Here is an 18,921-nt window from a genome sequence, read left to right as displayed (position 1 = left end):
TTCTGATCGAATCCAGATTAGTTATGTGCAAGCAAATGCCTTATCTGCTATACTATCTCTCCAGTGTCTCCTTTTCTTTTCTTTTCTTTTTTTTTTTTTTTTTTTTTTTTGTGTTTTTTGGGTCACACCCGGCAGTGCTCAGGGGTTATTCCTGGCTCCAGGCTCAGAAATTGCTCCTGGCAGGCACGGGGGACCATATGGGACGCCGGGATTCGAACCGATGACCTCCTGCATGAAAGGCAAACGCCTTACCTCCATGCTATCTCTCCGGCCCCCAGTGTCTCCTTTTCTAATATTATTTTTGTCACCATGATTTATAGTACTATCAATTATAGGGTTTCATGCATATAGTGTTCCAACACCACAGTCCCCAGTAGAGTGTCTGCTTCCCTTATTCTTTCATTATTGTCTCAGTGTGCCCCCTCAAATCACACCTACCTTCTATGGCTTCACTATAAGCTCAATTCTGTAGACTAGTTTACAGATTCCGTTGCTTTTGGGCATTTGCTAGTCCCTTATTGTGCTTCTTTATTTCCCACATATGAGAGAAATCACTATGTCTTCCTCTCCTTGCTAACTTCACTCAGCATAATAGTCCCCAGATCCTTCCACATCAGAACAAATTACATGACTTCATCTTTTCTTCTGGCTAGGTCGTATTCCACTGTGTTGATGTGCAGTTTCACTAGCCAATCATCTTCTTGAAGATTTAAGTTATTTACAGAGTTTGGTTGTTGTAAATAGTGTTGTAATGAACATAGGAGAGCAAATGACTTGGTGAAATAGTTTTGGACCTTCATTCTTTTTTTTTTTTTTTTTTGAGGGGTACCCAGTGGTGCTCAGGAATTACTCCTGACTCAACAACTCAGGAATTACTTCTGGCAGGTTCGAGGACCTTATGGGATGCCAGGGATCAAACCTGGGTTGACCGGTGCAAGGCAAATGCCCTCCCCACTGTACTAGAACTCATCCCCTCATTCTTTAACTTCAAAATTCAGTGCCACTGTCAGAGGTGACTAACATATTATTTTAAGGGAAAATGTTCCTATCACAAAATCACAGATTAGATAACACTCCATGATCTAGAAAGAGATTCTTGGAACCCAGGAGCCACTATGCCAAACTGGCTTCCAGGCATGACCCAGGTGGTGGTGGTTCCCCATCACTCAGGTTGGGCCACCCTTGCCCAGTCCTGGGAATGTTGTCTTTCATCCTTTATCCCTCAGCATCAGACAGGCAGTGTCCAGCTCTGCACACTTGGTCAGTTGCTGTTGATATAGATACCTGGAGACCCATTAAGGCACAGCCCAGAGACCTGTGGGCTCCAGTTGGTCTGCCCACTATGGTTTGACAGTCAGGCATCACCTGGCAATTTAGGAACTGCCCTGGTATGAGAACTCAGAAATCCGCTGTTCAGTGTGGACAATTCCTCTGAAGGCCCTAGTCTAGTCTCCTCAGAGGCACTGTGGTCCTCACTGGGATCTTGTGCACACCTGTTATGCAAGAGGGTAGACTCTGGAGAGGAAGCATCACAAGTGGACACTGGACCGCACTGTTTGATGTTTGATAATGCATCTAAACCTATAACTTTTTTTGGGTGTTGTTTTTGTGGGGCCACCTGGCAGTGATCAAGGCTTAACCCTAGCACATCAATCAGGAATCACTTGTTTTTGTTTTGTTTGGGGGCCACATCCGGCAGAGCTCAGGGACTACTCCTTGTTCTGCACTCAGAAACAACTCCTGATAGGCTTGAAGGACCATTTGGGATGCCAGGGATCCCAAGTCAGCTGTGTACAAGGCAAACACCTACTGCTGTGCTATCACCGGCCCCAGGAATCACTTTTGATGGGCTCAGATGACTATATGGGATGCTGGGGATTGAATTTGGGTTGGCCAAGTGCAAAGCAAGTATCCTAACCACTGTACTATATCTCCAAATGTAAAATGAATATTTTCCTCTTTTCCATTTTATGAGTTAGAACTGGGAGTGAATAGTTGGTAAAGAATGCTTGGCTTTATTTATTTAGTTGATTTTGGGGTCATATCTGACAATTCAGTGGACCACATGGTACCAGGGATCAAACCCAGAGCTCTAGTATGAGAAGCCTGTGTTCCGACCCTTTCAGCATCTCTGTGACACCAGAAGACTTTATTTTCTGTCTTTTGGTGCTGCTTTATAGTATTTCTTAATCATATATGTATATTTTAAGTACATTTAAAAACCAAAGTGTGTTTATTTAGGGATGCTCAGGGCTTTCTCTCGGATCTATACTCAGGGATCATTCCTTGCAAGGTTCATGATACCAGGAATTGAACTTGGGTCTGTCATGTGCAAGGCAAGAAAACTACCTGTTGTACTATCTCTCCACCCCAACCCTAGTTTTCTGAAAACTAAAATGCAATGTGGATTGAATCTGGCAAGTAAAAAAAAATACTTGTGAGAAACTGATAACTGAATTTTATTTTAATAATTAAAAAGAACTGAAATAGAGGTTTCACTATAATACATTTGGAGAGAGATTACCTCTTGAATGTGTTTCTCAATTCTCTGGGGATTGTCCTTGACTAGGGTAGGAAAATATAAGTTTTTACAAGGTTTTTACCAAACTCCAAGATGTGCATTCACTCAAGAGGAAATCATTTCTGGCTGCCTCTTGATGGAAAGAAATTTACCCATTCATAAGTAGATTGAATTATATCCAAGTTCTAGATTCCATTCTCAGTTACCTAGTTGCATATATAAACTTAGTATTTAGTCATTCTTCTGTGGTTGTGGGGCCGGAGAGATAGCACAGTGGTAGGGCCTTTGCCTTGCATGCAGTTGATCCAGGAAGGATGGTGGTTTGAATCTCGGCATCCCATAGATCCCCCGTGTCTGCCAAGAGCTATTTCTGAATGCAGAGCCAGGAATAATCCCTGAGCACTCCTGGCTGTGACCCAAAAACCAAAACAAACAAACAAACAAATGATCTGTGGTTGTAACCCCAGTCAGAAAATGGAGCAGGAGCAATGGTACAGTGGGTAGGACTCTAGCCTTGTACATTGCTCCCCGGCTTGAATTTTTTTATTAATAAACAACAATTAAATTACAGTTTATAATATGTTTTTACATAACACATGATATATACAGATAGTGTGATATAATATAATAAGATTTACTATATATTCCTAATTGTGTGTCAACTGAGCAATCAATTGTTGTCTTCTGCCTAATTCCCAATTTTTCTGATTCAAATATGTAAAAATTAAAATTGAATATTAGGAGGCCGGAGAGATAGCACAGCGGCGTTTGCCTTGCAAGCAGCTGATCCAGGACCTAAGGTGATTGGTTTGAATCCCGGCATCCCATAGGGTCCCCTGTGCCTGCCAGGAGCTATTTCTGAGCAGATAGCCAGGAGTAACCCCTGAGCACCACTAGGTGTGGCTCAAAAACCAAAATAAAATAAAATAAAATAAAACTGAATATTAGAATAAAATTTTTCATATTAAAATCATGACTTAGGGGCCGGCAAGGTGGCGCTAGATGTAAGGTGTCTGCCTTGCAAGCGCTAGCCAAGGAAGGACCGCGGTTCAATCCCCCGGCTTCCTATATGGTCCCTCCCAAGTCAGGGACAATTTCTGAAGGCTTAGTCAGGAGTAACCCCTGAGCAACAAATGAGTGTGGCCCAAAAACCAAAAAAAAAAAAAAAAATCATGACTTATCTTTACTATTTTATATGTTGCCATCAGATAATATTTTCCCCAAACACTTGTTTTAATTCATACACTCAACCTTATAGACATGTATTCTTTATTTTTAATTATTACAAATTTTAAAATTTCTTTCTTTCTTTCTTTTTTTTTTTTTTTTTTTGGTTTTTGGGTCACACCTGGCAGTGCTTGGGGGTGTTACTCCTCGCTCTGTGTTCAGAAATGGCTCCTGGAAGGCTCGGGGGGCCCTATGGGATGCCAAGATTCGAACCACAGTCCTTCTGCATGCAAGGCAAATGCCCTACTGCTGTGCTATTTCTCTGGCTAATTTTCAAATTTCTGAGTATTAAAATACACCACACTCTGTTGATGAAATAAATAGAAAAAGAAATCACATTGCAAAGAGAAGATCACCCATAGTGATCAGTGAACAGACATCATATTATGTCTGTTCCACTGCTAAGTAGTTTAATTATTTATAGCACATTGTTTATTACACATTATAATGTAGAAGCATTATCATTAGGCCTACTAATTTTCCTTAATATCAGCTTGAATTTCTAGCATCCCATATGGCCACTCAAACCCTGCTAGGAACGATTGCTTAGTGACGAGTGTAAGCCCTGAGCACCACTCAGTGTGCCTAACTCTTCCACCAATAAAGGAACATGGAATAGCTTTAAAAAGAGTCATTGAGGGCCAGAGAATAGCATGAAGGTAGGGTGTTTGCCTTGTATACAGAAGGATGGTGGTTTGAATCCCAGCATCCTATATGGTCCTCCGAACCTGCCAGGAGCGTAGAGCCAGGAGTAAACTGCACGCTGCCGGGTGCGACCCAAAAGCCAAAAACCAAAAAAAAAAAAAAGAAGAGTACATGGTCTCCCAAGCTAGGAGCAATTTCTGAGCATCACTGGGTGTGGCCCAAAAACCAAAATTAATTAATTAATTAATTAACAAAACAAACAAACAAATAAACCTAGTCATTGCAAGTTGTTCTCCCAAAGCAGATCATCTGTGGAATTCAATATCTGTGAGCTTTAAATAGGTTCCATGAAGCACTTTTCCCCTTTGGGGGTGAGTTTATTTCTGTTTCAGAAGAGCACAGAGGGTTAGCTGAATTGGGATCATCAAGCATCAGAGCTACCTCACCACAGGGAGCTGTTAGCCCACCTTTTATTTTCTCCTTTCTTCCAACAGGCTAAGAAGAAGACAACAGTCTTAGCCAGGCCTCCCAGACAAAGGGGCGAAAGTTGGGTACATTCAAGTGAAGATTCATTCGGTAGCAGAGCAACAAGTTTATTTAAAGACAACATTCTCTGAAGCCCACCCTTGGAAAGGGGAGCCACTGAGTCACCCTCCTGTTCCACATTCTCACTGTTTCCCACCTCGGTTCCTGTCACTGACTCCCCCAAAATATCACAAAGACCCGCCTTTCCTCCCCAAGTGCTAAATACTTTCTTCCCCCCGCTCTCTTTGTTGTTCAAGGCAGACCCTTTGGGCTGCCCCTGCAACACAGACAGGCCGGGAGCCTGGGTGTTTCTTAAAAAGAAACCCAGGAAAAGGGCCAAGGGAGCTGATGGCCACATCCACCTGGCAGCCCTTTGATCCCACCTGGCTTTGATTTCCTCCCACCAGCTGCTCAGGACACTTCAGTTTAGAACAAGTGAATTTCAGAATATGTGGTTCCCCAGAACAGAGTGCAAGCACCTCATTTCCACGGATTAACGTGCCAGGAGAGGGATAAATCTTGAAGTCTTTTTGTTGCAGAGGCCATAGAAATTCAGCTAGAAAGAAAAGCCACAAAATAGGGGCCCGAGAGATCGCACAGCCACAAAATAGATCTAGAACCCATGTATGATCTGGATTGTTTTTTTGTTTGTTTGATTTTCCCCAGCTATGCTCAGCAATCACTCCTGGCAGTGCTCAGAGGACCAGTGCCAGGGATCAAACCCAGGTCAGCTGTATGCAAGGTATCCTTACCTGCTGTGCTATCTTTCCAGACCCTGTTGAGTTTTGGTTTTTCATTTGGGCCATATCTGGTATTGCTCAGCACTGTAACCTCTGTACTGTCTCTCCAGCTCCTAGACTATTGTTTTTATTTTTTTATCTACTTATTTTTTGGTTTGGGGCCACACTTGGCTGTGATCAGGGTTTATTCCTGGTTCTGTGTTCAGAGATCACTCCTGGTGAGCTTGAGAGGACTGGAGTGCCAGGGATTGAACCCAGGTCAATCACACACAAGGCAACTGCCCTACCCACTGTGCTAGCTAGCTCTCTGGTCCTCTAGCGGAATGGTGTTGAAGTAGTATTGTACAGATGGCAAACATTGTATGCCTGAAACCCAATCATGAATAACTTTGTAATTTCACAGTAACTAATTTTATAAAAGTATCCATAGGGGGCAGAAATAAATTCACAAGTGTCCTTTCTGCAGAGTGATGGTGTTCATGCACTTACTGGCTAAAGTCTGGGAGTAATGCCATTTCTTTAACACTTGCTTAAATTACTGTTTCTTTCTGATTGTGTGTGAGTTGTTTGTTTGTTTTCATACCCAACAGTGTTCAGCAGCACTGAGCTCAGGAATCACTCACTCCCTCCTGGTTAGGCTCAGGGGACCAGATGGGATGCCGGAGAACAAACCCCGGTCAGCAATTGCAAGGCAAACACCCTACCCGCTGTACTATTGCTCCAGCCCCATCTTTCTGATTGTTTTGTTCACTACTAAAATGAGTCTCTATCTCCATGCACTGTGACTTCGTAGTGACTTAGTAATGATCAGCATCTTGCCTGAGGTCATACTAGAAGGACAAGTAAAGCAGAAGAGCCTGGTGTTCAAGTGACTGCCCACAACGTATCTCTACCTCCCAGTAATTAAATATATTGAACTTTACCAAGTACCGCAGTAAACAAAGATCAGTTCAGGACTTTGTTACAACTGGCATGCATTGGATGTATATATTTCTAAAATATTATTTTTTGCTGGATATGATAACCCTCTAACAATAAAGATAATAAAATTCAGGGGCCAGAGAGATAGCATGGAGGTAGCGCATTTGCCTTGCATGCAGGGGCATCCCATATGGCCCCCCGAGCCTGCCAAGGATGATTTCTGAGAGTAGAGCCAGGAGGAACCCCTGAGAGCTGCCAGGTGTGACACAAAAGCCAAAAATAGGGCCCGGAGAGATAGCACAGCGGCGTTTGCCTTGCAAGCAGCCGATCCAGGACCAAAGGTGGTTGGTTCGAATCCCGGTGTCCCATATGGTCCCCCATGCCTGCCAGGAGCTATTTCTGAGCAGACAGCCAGGAGTAACCCCTGAGCAACGCCGGGTGTGGCCCAAAAACAAAAACAAAACAAAACAAAACAAAACAAAAAAGCCAAAAATAAATAAATAAATAAATAAATAAATAAATAAATAAATAAAATTCAGATTTTTTTTTCCCTTTCTGGACTTTGAGGCTACACCCAGTAGTGTTCCGGCACTACCCACAACTCTGTGCTCAGAGGTCACTCTCAACATGTAATCCTGAATAGAGCCAGCAGAGTCTCATACAAGGCAAATGCCATAATCTCTGTACTGTCTCTGGTCCCCAAACTTAGCTTCAAAGGATCTTGGGTATGTTCCAGAAAATTCTAGCCCCCCCCCTTTTTTTCTGAGCATGAGAGGATAGTTTGAAGTGAACCTGTCCAGTCTCTAGAAAACTTGCTCTAGAAGAGGCTGAAGTTCAGGTCTTTATTGGGATAGCCCTGGAGGCCCTGCAGGCCTCTTCCAGGCACCCTGCTGCTGGCTTGAGGGTTGGGGGAGAGGAGTTTCCTTCCTCCTTCCAGTTGCAATTCCCAGCTGCTTCACTAGTGGCCATTCAGTACCAGGCAGCTGGTCAGCACCACTAAAGCTCCCCTGGGGAACAAATAGACCAGACAAAGCCTGTTCCAGATGGTGCCCCAACAAGCCTTCTCTTCAAGTTCAGTGCTTGTCCAAAGAGCTAATAAGGAACCGGCAGCACTCAGGGGTTACTTCTGGCTCTACGCTCAGAAATCGCTTCCGGCAGGCTCAGGGAACCATATGAAATGCCGGGATTTGAACCACCGTCCTTCTTCATGCAAGGCAAATGCTTTACCTCCATGCTATCTCTCCGGCCCCAGGAACCTGATTTTTAAATTTTATTTTTATTTTTTTATTCTTGGTTTAGGGGCCAGTGATGTGCAGGGATTACTCCTGGCTATGCACTTAGAAATCACTCCTGATGGGCTTAGAGGACTACATGGGAATGCCAGGGATTGAAACTAGATCATAGACGGGACCCCTGATTTTTTTTTGGGGGTCACACCCAGTGTTGCTCAGGGGTGACTCCTGGCTGTCTGCTCAGAAATAGCTCCTGGCAGGCACGGGGTACCATATGGGACACCGGGATTCGAACCAACCACCTTTGGTCCTGGGTCTGCTGTTTGCAAGGCAAACACCTCTGTGCTATCTCTCCGGGCCCCCCTGATTATTTTTTTAATTTTATTTTTAAAAATGCATCACGTAGTCAACAAACTTGACCATAATAAATTTGCTTCAAGATAAGTAAGCAAAGTTATTAAAAAATAATAAAATAGGGCCGAAGAGATAGGATGGAGGTAAGGCTTTTGCCTTTCATGCAGAAAGACGGTGGTTCAAATCTCGGCATTCCATATGGTCCCCTGTGCCTGCCAGGGGCGATTTCTGAGCATAGAGCCAGGAGTAACCTGAGCGTGGCCAGGTGTGACACAAAAACCAAAAAAAAAAAAAAAAAAAAAAAAACAACAAACAAACAAAAAGTAAAAGGAAAGAAAAATTTTAAAAAATAAACAAAAGAAGTACAGTAGCAAGCACATTTGTGAAAATTGTTATCTCTAATGAATTAGAGATAACGAGCCATTAACACAATGGCAGAAGGTTCAGTAAGCTCTTGTTTAAATTCTGCTTAAATTGGTGCGTTCCTGGGCCAGAGCAGTAGCAGTAGCGAAGCGGTAGGGCGGTAGGGCATTTGCCTTGTGTGGCTGACCCAGGACAGACCTTGGTTGGATCCCCAGCGTCCCATATGGTCCCCCAAGCCAGGAGCAATTTCTGAGGCATAGTCAGGAGTAACTCCTGAGCATCACCGGGTGTGACCCAAAAACCAAAAGAAACAAAAATTGGTGTGTTCCTATAGGGAAGACAGCATCAAACAAATGAAACTGTACAGAAATTCAAAGCACAATTACTGATGCTACAGCATTTAGGGGCATGTTCTCAGCTACCAGGTCTCCTGGAAGAAGGAGGATGTGGAAGGGAGGGTGTTCACACTCATTCCAAAAAGCTCTGGTGATATCAGCCCAAATACCAGCATACCTGATGTTTGATCAGATTGGTTTCCCTGAAGAGAATTGTAGAGGGATGCTGAGGCAAAACGGTGATTCTGAGTAACGGAGGCAGCCGGCATGGGTTCAGCAGGTGAGGGCTTGGTTTGCCCTTTCTTTCCTAGATTTTCAGTTTTCAGTTGCGTGACTAGTGTATCCATGATTTCTTTTTTTTTTTTTTTTTTTTTGGTTTTTTGGGCCACACCCGTTTGATGCTCAGGGGTTACTCCTGGCTATGTGCTCAGAAATCACCCCTGGCTTGGGGGGACCATATGGGACGCCAGGGGATCGAACCGTGGTCCTTCCTTGGCTAGCGCTTGCAAGGCAGACACCTTACCTCCAGCGCCACCTACCCGGCCCCTATCCATGATTTCTTACAACTTGGTTTACATCTCTTTCAAGAATTGAAGGAATGTATAGAGCTGGTCTGGTGCAAAACATGGTGACTGAGTTTGTAGATGTGTCTCAAGCCCCTGACTTTTAAAGAATATTTTTTGATTTGGGGCCATACCTGGTGGTGATCAAGGCTTACTCATGGCTCTGTGCTCAGGGATTATTTGACTGACCAGACCCCTGAATTCTTGGTCCAGGAAGCTAGAGTGAATCTCACCTGGAGCATCCCTGGGTTCATGAACACTGGGATATCCAAAATAAAGAGGGGCTTGGGCTTGCCTTGTGCACAGCTGATCTGGATTTGATCCCAGCACTACATATTACCTCCTAAAACCTGCCAGAAACTATTTCTAACATAGAGCCAGGAGGAAGCGTAAGCTTCCTAAATAAATATATATATATATATATAAATAATTAAAAAAAACAGATAAGGGGGGGCCGGGCGGTGGCGCTCGAGGTAAGGTGCCTGCCTTACCTGCGCTAGCCTAGGAGACGGACCGCGGTTCGATCCCCCGGCGTCCCATATGGTCCCCCAAGCCAGGAGCGACTTCTGAGCGCATAGCCAGGAGTAACCCCTGAGCGTCACCGGGTGTGGCCCAAAAACCAAAAAAAAAAAAAAAAAAAAAAAAAAAAAAAACAGATAAGGGGCCAGAGAGATAGCATGGAGGTAAGGCATTTGCCTTGCATGCAGAAGGACAATGGTTCAAATCCCGGTATCCCATATGGTCCTCCAAACCTGCCAGGAGTGATTTCTGAGCATAGAGCCAGGAGTAACCCCTGAGCACTGGCCATAAAAAAATAAAAAAATAAACCATATAAAATCAAAGAGGTTCCTACTGACCAAATATAGGACAATTGAGGTATCAATAAGAACAATAAAGGCTGGGTTGGAATGATAGCACAGTGGTAGGGCATTTGTCTTGCACATGACCAACCCAGGATGGACCCGGGTTTGATGCCCAGCATCCCTGAGCCTGTCAGGGGTGATTTCAGAGTGCAGAGCCAGGAGTAACCTCAGTGTGGCCCAACCCCCTCCCCCCCCAAAAAAAAACAAAGAATAATAAAGGCAGTAGATTGAAAGACATCAAATAGGTATAAATTCAGATTTCATAATGATCATAAAAGCCTAAAATCTTAGGACTGGAGTGATAGTACAATGGGTAGGATACTTGTCTTGTAGGCAGCTGGCCTGGGTTTCATCCACAGTATTCCATATAGTTCCCTGAGCACTGCCAGGACTAATTCCTGAGCAGAATCAGAAGTAATTCCTGGGGCCGGAAAGTTAGCATGGAGGCAAGGCGTTTGCCTTTCATGCAGAAGGTCATTGGTTCAAATTCCGGCATCCCATATGGTCTCTGAGCCTGCCAGGAGCAATTTCTGAGCATGGAGCCATGAGAAACCCCTGAGTGCTGCCGGGTGTGACCCCAAAAAAAAAAAAGAAGAAGAAAAAGAAGTAATTTTTTTTTTTTTTTTTTTTGGTTTTTGGGCCACACCCGGCGGTGCTCAGGGGTTACTCCTGGCTGTCTGCTCAGAAATAGCTCCTGGCAGGCACGGGGGACCATATGGGACACCGGGATTCGAACCAACCACCTTTGGTCCAGGATTGGCTGTTTGCAAGCCGCTGTGCTATCTCTCCGGGCCCAAGAAGTAATTCTTGAACATCACTGGATGTGGCCCCCAACAACAACAACAACAACAACAACACAAAAAACATATTTTTGGAGGGCTCTAGGGAATAAACCTTTTATTCTGGGGCTAGGGTTGTGTTTCATGTGAGACTCTAGGTTTGACCCCCAGTATTGCTTGATCATCCAAAGCATTATCAGGAATGGCCTAGCATCCATGGAGTACTTGGATTTGGGCACCACAATAATGAAAGAAAGAAGGGGGATGGGGAGATTTACTCTGAAAACTGATAAAGAAATAAAGGAGCAAATATTTATCCTGCATTTTATATAGGATTATAGTTCAAGATAACACATGACTGATAAAGACATTTCTTTACATTTTTGGATGGGAGGGTTGGGGGTGTTGAGGTGAGGAGATGAAGGGGTTGACCATACCTAGTTGCTCAGGGCTTAATTCTGTGTTCAGGGATCACGTCTAAGAGGGTTCAAGGGACAGTGTTGGAGGGCAGGGATTGAAACCAGGCTTAAATGTTTACTTGCTATGCTATCTCAGGGCCAAGAAATTTCACATTATAGAAATATTCAGCTAATAAGTGAGGAAGGAAGAATAGAGTCAGCATGTCCCCATTTGCAATCTGTAATGAAATCATGGATCTAAACATTAATCAGCCTGGTTGTTAAGTCCTTTTCTTTGTAGAAATCCGCCTCTCCATCTTCTAATCATTCTTGCCAAAAACAGAACCTAAGTCAGGCATTAGAGCCTGCTACTTTTCTACAGGAGCACAGGAATAACAGCTGATGACACCACATAGCCACAATCCACAAAGCCCAGACTGGGACCTTCTTTGGGACAAAGAGCCAGCTGCTGCCTCATCAAACCCATTAGAGAGACAAGCTAGACTCAAAGAGACTTAGCAACCCGGTGCTACCTGGGGATACTGATGGGACCAGGCCAGCTGCAAACTGAAAACTCTCATCTCTAAGTCCAGCCAGGACCTTTCAACATGAGATGTGATGTGCTATTAGGACATTGCAGCTAAGCTATTTCTTATTATTGTGATTTAGTACAGTTTCGAAAAGACGCATCTTTTAGAGAAACATGGAACTATTGGCAGATAAAATAAGATGTTTAAATTTTGTGTATTTTTTATTTATTGGTTTTTGGGTCATACCCGGCAGTGCTCAGGGGTTACTCCTGGCTCTACGCTCAGAAATCGCTGGCAGGCTCGGGGGAAGGATGTTTAAAATTTGTTTCCAAATAATTTAGTTTGGTGACTGAGTAGGGATAGGGAGTGGGCACAAAGGGAGGAATCAAGAAGGAATCGAGATTGATGCCTATTGAAGCAAGTTCTAAGGGTCCAAGATGGTTTTTGTGTCTGAACATTTTTCCCGAGTAAGAACTTTTTTCTTTTTCTCTGTTTGGTTTTTGGGCCACATCCAGCAGTGCTCAGGGGGTACTCCTGGCTTTGCTATCAGTTATCACTCCTGGCAGACTCAGGGAACCCTATGGGACGCCAACAATCTAACCCAATCTGTCCCGGGTCGGCCGCATGCAAAGCAAGCCCGCTTTGCTATCTCTCTGGGCTCCAGAATAAGAAGGTTTTAAAGAAAGAAAAAGAGGGATGTCAGGTAGTTTCATAATAGGGAGTTTACCACATTGTGTGAGTCCCTTTTTGGGAAAGTCCCCACCTGAGTAGCTGTGTGAGCATAGAGGCAGCAGTTCTCAAGGGTCTGGGTCAGGCCTGTCTGTCACCACTGTCACTTTCAAGCCTAGCCAAGACCTTAGGTAGGGCAGGAGGCAGAGGGGAGTGGGAGCCCCCTACCTGGGTTGGGCCTGGGAGTGTTTTATGGGCCCCAACTGTGAGGAAGTCAGGGTCACCCCAGAAAAGAAGAGCTGTGCTCTCGTTCGTTCCTCTCTTCCTTCTCGGGCCAGAAATTTCTTCTCTTCTTCTTTAACCCTCCTTTCCCGTGAGTCCTCCCCCCAACCCTCCCACCCATTTCCCCCATCCCACCCCACCCGGTCTGGTGCAAGACTTTGGAACTCTATTTTGAGGTCTGGGAAACTTTTTGTTTTATGTGTTAAATCTGCTCCAGCTGCAGAGGTGTGAGGCCTTTTGTGAGTACAGTCAGAGGTCAGTTCCTGTAGAATCTGGAGGACCAGACCACAGGAAGTGGTTAAAAGGGATGAAGCAAATGTGTGGCCTTCAGGATCCCCTGACTTAAACCCCAAGTACTGTAGGGGGCAGCCCCTGGACACCACCAGGTATGACCTCAAAACTAAAAAGAAGCAGCCTATGAGAAAAGACAAACCAGTCACAATCATAGTCCAAAAGATACCTCGGGGGCTTCAGTAAGCTACCCACTCCTGTCTGGGCACAGGAGCACCCCCTGGGCAGCCCTGCAGAGGTGGGGTGTGCTTTGGGTGCTTAACTGTCTGGGAAAGCAAACCCAGCTGCATGCCAGGGGTGGAGCAAGGACCTGGCTAGAGAAAATTCTCTGGAAGTGCTGAGCAGAAAAGTCCACATAGGAACTTTCCAGAACAGGGAAGATGGCTTTGAGGTCCCTAAAATGTTCTTCCTGCCCAGTGGAGGCACTTTCAGAGGTGGCTAAGCTTTGTGGCAGCACCACTCACAGGCCTTGGCCAGGATTTTGGGGATCTTCTCACCGGGGACCCAGACCTTTGAGGGGAGGTGATAGGTAGAAACTCCTTAGAGGAGCAGAGGCGGCATCAGCCAAACTGAACAGATCGTCCTCACTTGTCTCTCCTCTTCATCCCTTGAATCTATTAGTCTTCTTTCAGATCCCACCCACACTGCAGAACCAGGTTCAGGTTCAAGGCCTCTTTCCTCCCATATCCCCATGTTTTTCTCTCCAGGCCTTCTGTCACCCCCACCTCACAATTCTTTGATTTGCTCTGGGATTTCTGGCTGCTGGATCGCAGGAGTACAGGATTCTGCAAAAGTTAGATATAAACCATGGATAAAGAAAAGACCTGGGGCCGGAGAGGTGGCGCTAGAGGTAAGGTATTTGTCTTGCAAGCGCTAGCCAAGGAAGAACCTCGGTTCGATCCGCCAGCGTTCCATATGGTCCCCCCAAGCCAGCGGCAATTTCTGAGTGCTTAGCCAGAAATAACCCCTGAGCATCAAATGGGTGTGGCCCAAAAAACCAAAAGAAAAAAGAAAAAAAAAGAAAATAAAGAAAAGACCTAGGGCCCACATGTTAACACAGTGTGTGGGACATTTGCCTTGCATGTGGCAAACTGGGTTCCATCCTAGGCATCTCATATGGTTCCCTGAGCCTGCCAAAAATGAACCCTCAGTGCAGAGCTAGAAGTAACCCCTGAGCACTGCCATGTGTGGTCCAAAAAAAAAAAAAAAAGATCCATCCATAGAAAGAGCCCTTTCCTGAGTCAGAGATGGCTTTGAGGATTGGAGTGCAGGATTTTTGCTTGTTTGGGTTACACCCAGCTGTGTTCAGGCTTACTCCTAGCTCTGTGCTCAGGGGTTACTCCTGGCAGTATTCAGTGCTGGAGATAGAAACATGGACAGCTGTGTGCAAGGTAAATGCCTTAACCCATTGGACTATCTCTCTAGACCTCAAAAAACTCCTAAAATGTTTACTATACCACAGTTTATCTTTTAACAATGTAGATGTGTGTTCACATAGATAAACATATATAATATATATATATATTTCTATAAAAGTCACTAATAGTTATTGACTAATTTTGTTTCTCTAACAAGAATATAACTCTTTGTAGATATGGCTGTTTAATGTTACTGTGTTCCCCATATGCTCAGGATGCAATAATAGTCTTTCAATACATATTTGATTCATTGAAAGAAATCTCAAAAGTTCATACTCCAAAATCTGTACTGTCATCTGTAAGGTTAGAGGGCTGAAAGGGAAAGAGGGACAGACCTGACATTATATGCTTTAAAAGTACCTCTTAGGGCTGGAGCTGGTAAGTTATTTGCCTTTTATGACACCAACCATGAGCCTGCCAGGAGCAAATTTTGAGTGCAGAGCCAGAAGTAACCCCTAAGTGCCGCTGTGTATGGCCAAAATAAAAAAAAATGCATATATATAAAATAAAAGTATCTCTTTTTTGAGCAGTGGAGAGCTAGTATAGCAGCTAAGGCAATTGCCTTGTACATGGTCAACCCAGGTTCAATTTCTGGAATCTCATATAGTCCCTCGAGCATCTTCAGGAATAATTCCTGAGCTCAGAGCCAGGAGTAACCCCTAAGTACCACTGGGTGTGGCTAAAACAAAAAATCAAATACCTCCAGCACCAGGCAGGGGAAGAATCTGGAATCTATCTCACTTGAGTCCCTTCTGTGTTGTTGGACCCAGAGCATAGAAGACCCTGTCTCTGAAACTGGTCTTTCTCATGCAAAATGTTCTCACCTCCCTGTGAGTTTTCTTCCTTGTACTGTGGTGGCTCCCTGTGGTGCTGGGTGCTCAAGGCCAAGCTTGTACTTGAGCCTCTGAACTCTCTCATCTCCAGGACTCAGCTTTTGGAGCTGGACAGTCCGGTTCGAGTGCAGTCATGGCTGGCTGGTAATAAGCCTGGTAATGAACACACGACAAAGTACTATCGAGGGGGCCTTTCGTTGCTCCTTTCTGTATCATTGGGATGCTGCAGATGGGGAAAGGGTCTTGTATGCTCTGGCTGGCCCTGTCTGCACTCTCTCCACCCTCTGTGGCATGCACCCAGGCTCTGGCCCTCACTCACACCGTCTGTCTGGCACATCTCTCACTTGCTGCTTGGCAGATGGTGTTTTTCCAGGTGTGCTGATCTGGGCTCTGTCTGGTCTGTGAACTCCTGGTAGGCGGGCCCAGGTGGGTGCTGGAGGTGCTGAGGTGTGGGGCTGCAGTGTGTAGGGAGTGGGGCGGGTAGGGTGGGCAGATGTTGGCATTCACACAGAGCATGGACTACTTCCCCTTTCCTTTCTACAAGCCTTAGTGGGGCTCTCGTCATGCTCTGCATATTCCTATTCACGGATTCTCTCCAGAGGAGAAGGGCTCAGCACTCGAGTGTCCTGCCAGGGGTTCCGGGGTCCTCAGATATATATGTCAGCAGTGAAAGGAGATGAGCTAGGCCTGCCTCATCTATCCTTCCTGGGGGTGGTTTGAGTTAAAATTTCCCTCACACTTGAAAAGGCAGATAAAAGACTCTCGGGTTTTTTGTTTTTTTTTTTTACAGAGGCAGAAGCCTCAGAGGAAGGAGGGGGTGGAAGTGATCAACTGGCAGGTACTTGTGAAGCTGCACCTTGGCGTGAGGGCGGTGGGGGAGGCCCACCTCAGGCAGGGAAACCTTTTCTTTTCCCGGAACAGGGCTGAAGTGATGGGCCATGGACCCCTGTTCAAGGAATGAAGGCCAGAAAGGTCAGACTTCAGCAGGCTCATCCGTAGGCCTCCTGGACTGTAAAAGTGGGGCACTATTTGTGGATCACCAGGAATGACCCCTGAGCTTAAAGCCATTGGGTGTAGCAAAAAAAAAAAAAAAAAAAATATATATATATATATAAAATTATATATAATAGATATATATGTAAAAATATATAATTTATATATATACATATATAAATATATATGTCTTCAGTCCCTAGATCTTTCAAGCCAGTTGTGAATGCTGTCATACCACCCTTACATGTATTAACAGCTTCTTCTGGGGCTGGAGAGAGAGTATGGAGGTAAGGCATTTGCCTTTCATGCAGAAGGACGGTTGTTCGAATCTCGGCATCCCATATGGTCCCCTGAGCCTGCCAGGAGCGATTTCTGAGCATTGAGCCAGGAGTCCCCTGAGCGCTGCCAGGTGTGACCCAAAAACCAAAAAAAAAAACAAAAACAAAACCAAAACAAAACAAAAAAAACCAGCTTCTTTTTTCTCATTTTTAGTCTATTTTTTTTTTGTGTGTGTGTGGTTTTTGGGTCACACCCGGCAGTGCTCAGGGGTTATTTCTGGCTCCAGGCTCAGAAATTGCTCCTGGCAGGCACAGGGGACCATATGGGGCGCAGGGATTCAAACCGATGACCTCCTGCATGAAAGGCAAAAACGCCTTACCTCCATGCTATTTCTTCGGCCCCTCAATCTATTTCTTAAATTTATTTTTATTTTATTTATTTTATTTATTTTTTTTTTGGGCCACACCCGGCGGTGCTCAGGGGTTACTCCTGGCTGTCTGCTCAGAAATAGCTCCTGGCAGGCACGGGGGACCATATGGGACACCGGGATTCGAACCAACCACCTTAGGTCCTGGATCGGCTGCTTGCAAGGCAAACGCCGCTGTGCTATGTCTCCAGGCCCTCTTAAATTTATTTAAACTTATTTTTTTGGTATGAGATTTGAGGACCACACCCAGTGGTACTTAGGGGTTACTACTGGCTCTGTGCTCAGTAATCACTCCTGGCAGTGCTCAAGGACCACATGGGATGCCAGGGATCGAACCTGGGTCAGCTGCATGCAAGGCAAATGCACTCCCTGCTGTGCTATTGCTTCGCCCCCTTTTCAAATTTTTTTTTATTTATTGTGGGAGGTTGGGGCCACACCCAGTTGTGCTCTGGGGAGACTTTCTGCCAGGTGTTCACACCTGACAGTGCTCAAGGGACCATATAAAGTTCTGAGTATGAAACCCTGGTCAGTAGCATGAAAGTTAACCTTGACCCCTATTCTCTCTGTCTCTCTCTCTCCCCCCTCATGAATAATATTTTCTTTGAAGTAGAGGCCACTTCAAAAAGGAAGTGGGGACCACAGTGGTAGGATGCTTGCCTTGCATGTGGCCGACCCAAGACAGACCCCAGTTCAATCCCCAGTTTGATCCCTGGCATCTCATATGGTCCTCTAGCCTTCCAGGTGTGATTTATTTATTTATATTTGATTTTTGGGCCACACCCAGTGGCACTCAGGGGTTATTCCTGCTCTTCGCTCAGAAGTCACTCCTGGCAGGTTCAGGGGACCATATGGGATGCCGGGAATCAAATCCGGGTCTGTCCTGGGTTGGCTGTGTGCAAGGCAAACACCCTACGACTGTGCTATCTCTCCGGCCCCTCCAGGAGTGATTTCTAAGTGCAGAGCTAGAAGTAATGCCTGAGTGCCACCAAGTGTGGCCCACAAAACAAACAAACAAACAAACAAAAAACCAGAATGTGGGCCAGAGAGATAGCATGAAGGTAGTGCATTTGCCTTTTATGCAGAAGGACGGTGGTTCTAATCCCGGCATCCCATATGGTCACCCGAGCCTGCCAGGATCGATTTCTGAGTGTAGAGCCAGGAGGAACCCCTGAGACCCCTGAGCGCTGTCAGGTATGACCCAAAAACTACCGAAAAGAAATAAAAAAAACACCAGAAAGGAGGTGACCTCAGGGATATGCAGCTCCTCCCACAGTACACAGGGTTGTACAGCTCGAAGCAACCTTCCAACATCTGCCCCCAAAAGCCAAGCAAGGGTAAAGTGCTGTGTTTGGAATGGCAGGGGGGGGGGACAAACAAAAGTAGCTCAATGCCCCTTCGCACTCACCTGGCCCTTCTGCAGCCAGTTTCGCTGCTTGTCCCCCTCCCAGCTCCATAATGTTCTCCACCATCTTGTCTTTGGCCCAGGAAGTACCTCTCCATCACCTGTGCCACAGGCCACAGCAGATAGCAGGTGGCCCGACAGCACCCCCATCCTCCAGTGTGGGGAGAAGCAGCAAGTGACTTCTCTGACTAAAAAGCCTGAATATGAATATGCAGCTCATTGGCCTTTTTTGTTTGCTTGTTTTAGGGGAGGGATAAGGTCTGAGCACCTTGTAGTGCTCAAGGCTTACTCCTAGCTCTGTGTTTAAAGATTAGTCCTGGTAGGGGACAGG

The sequence above is a fragment of the Suncus etruscus genome, chromosome 7, assembly GCF_024139225.1.
Source record: "Suncus etruscus isolate mSunEtr1 chromosome 7, mSunEtr1.pri.cur, whole genome shotgun sequence".
Lineage (NCBI taxonomy): Eukaryota > Metazoa > Chordata > Mammalia > Eulipotyphla > Soricidae > Suncus > Suncus etruscus.
Note: the sequence above shows the minus strand (reverse complement) of the source record.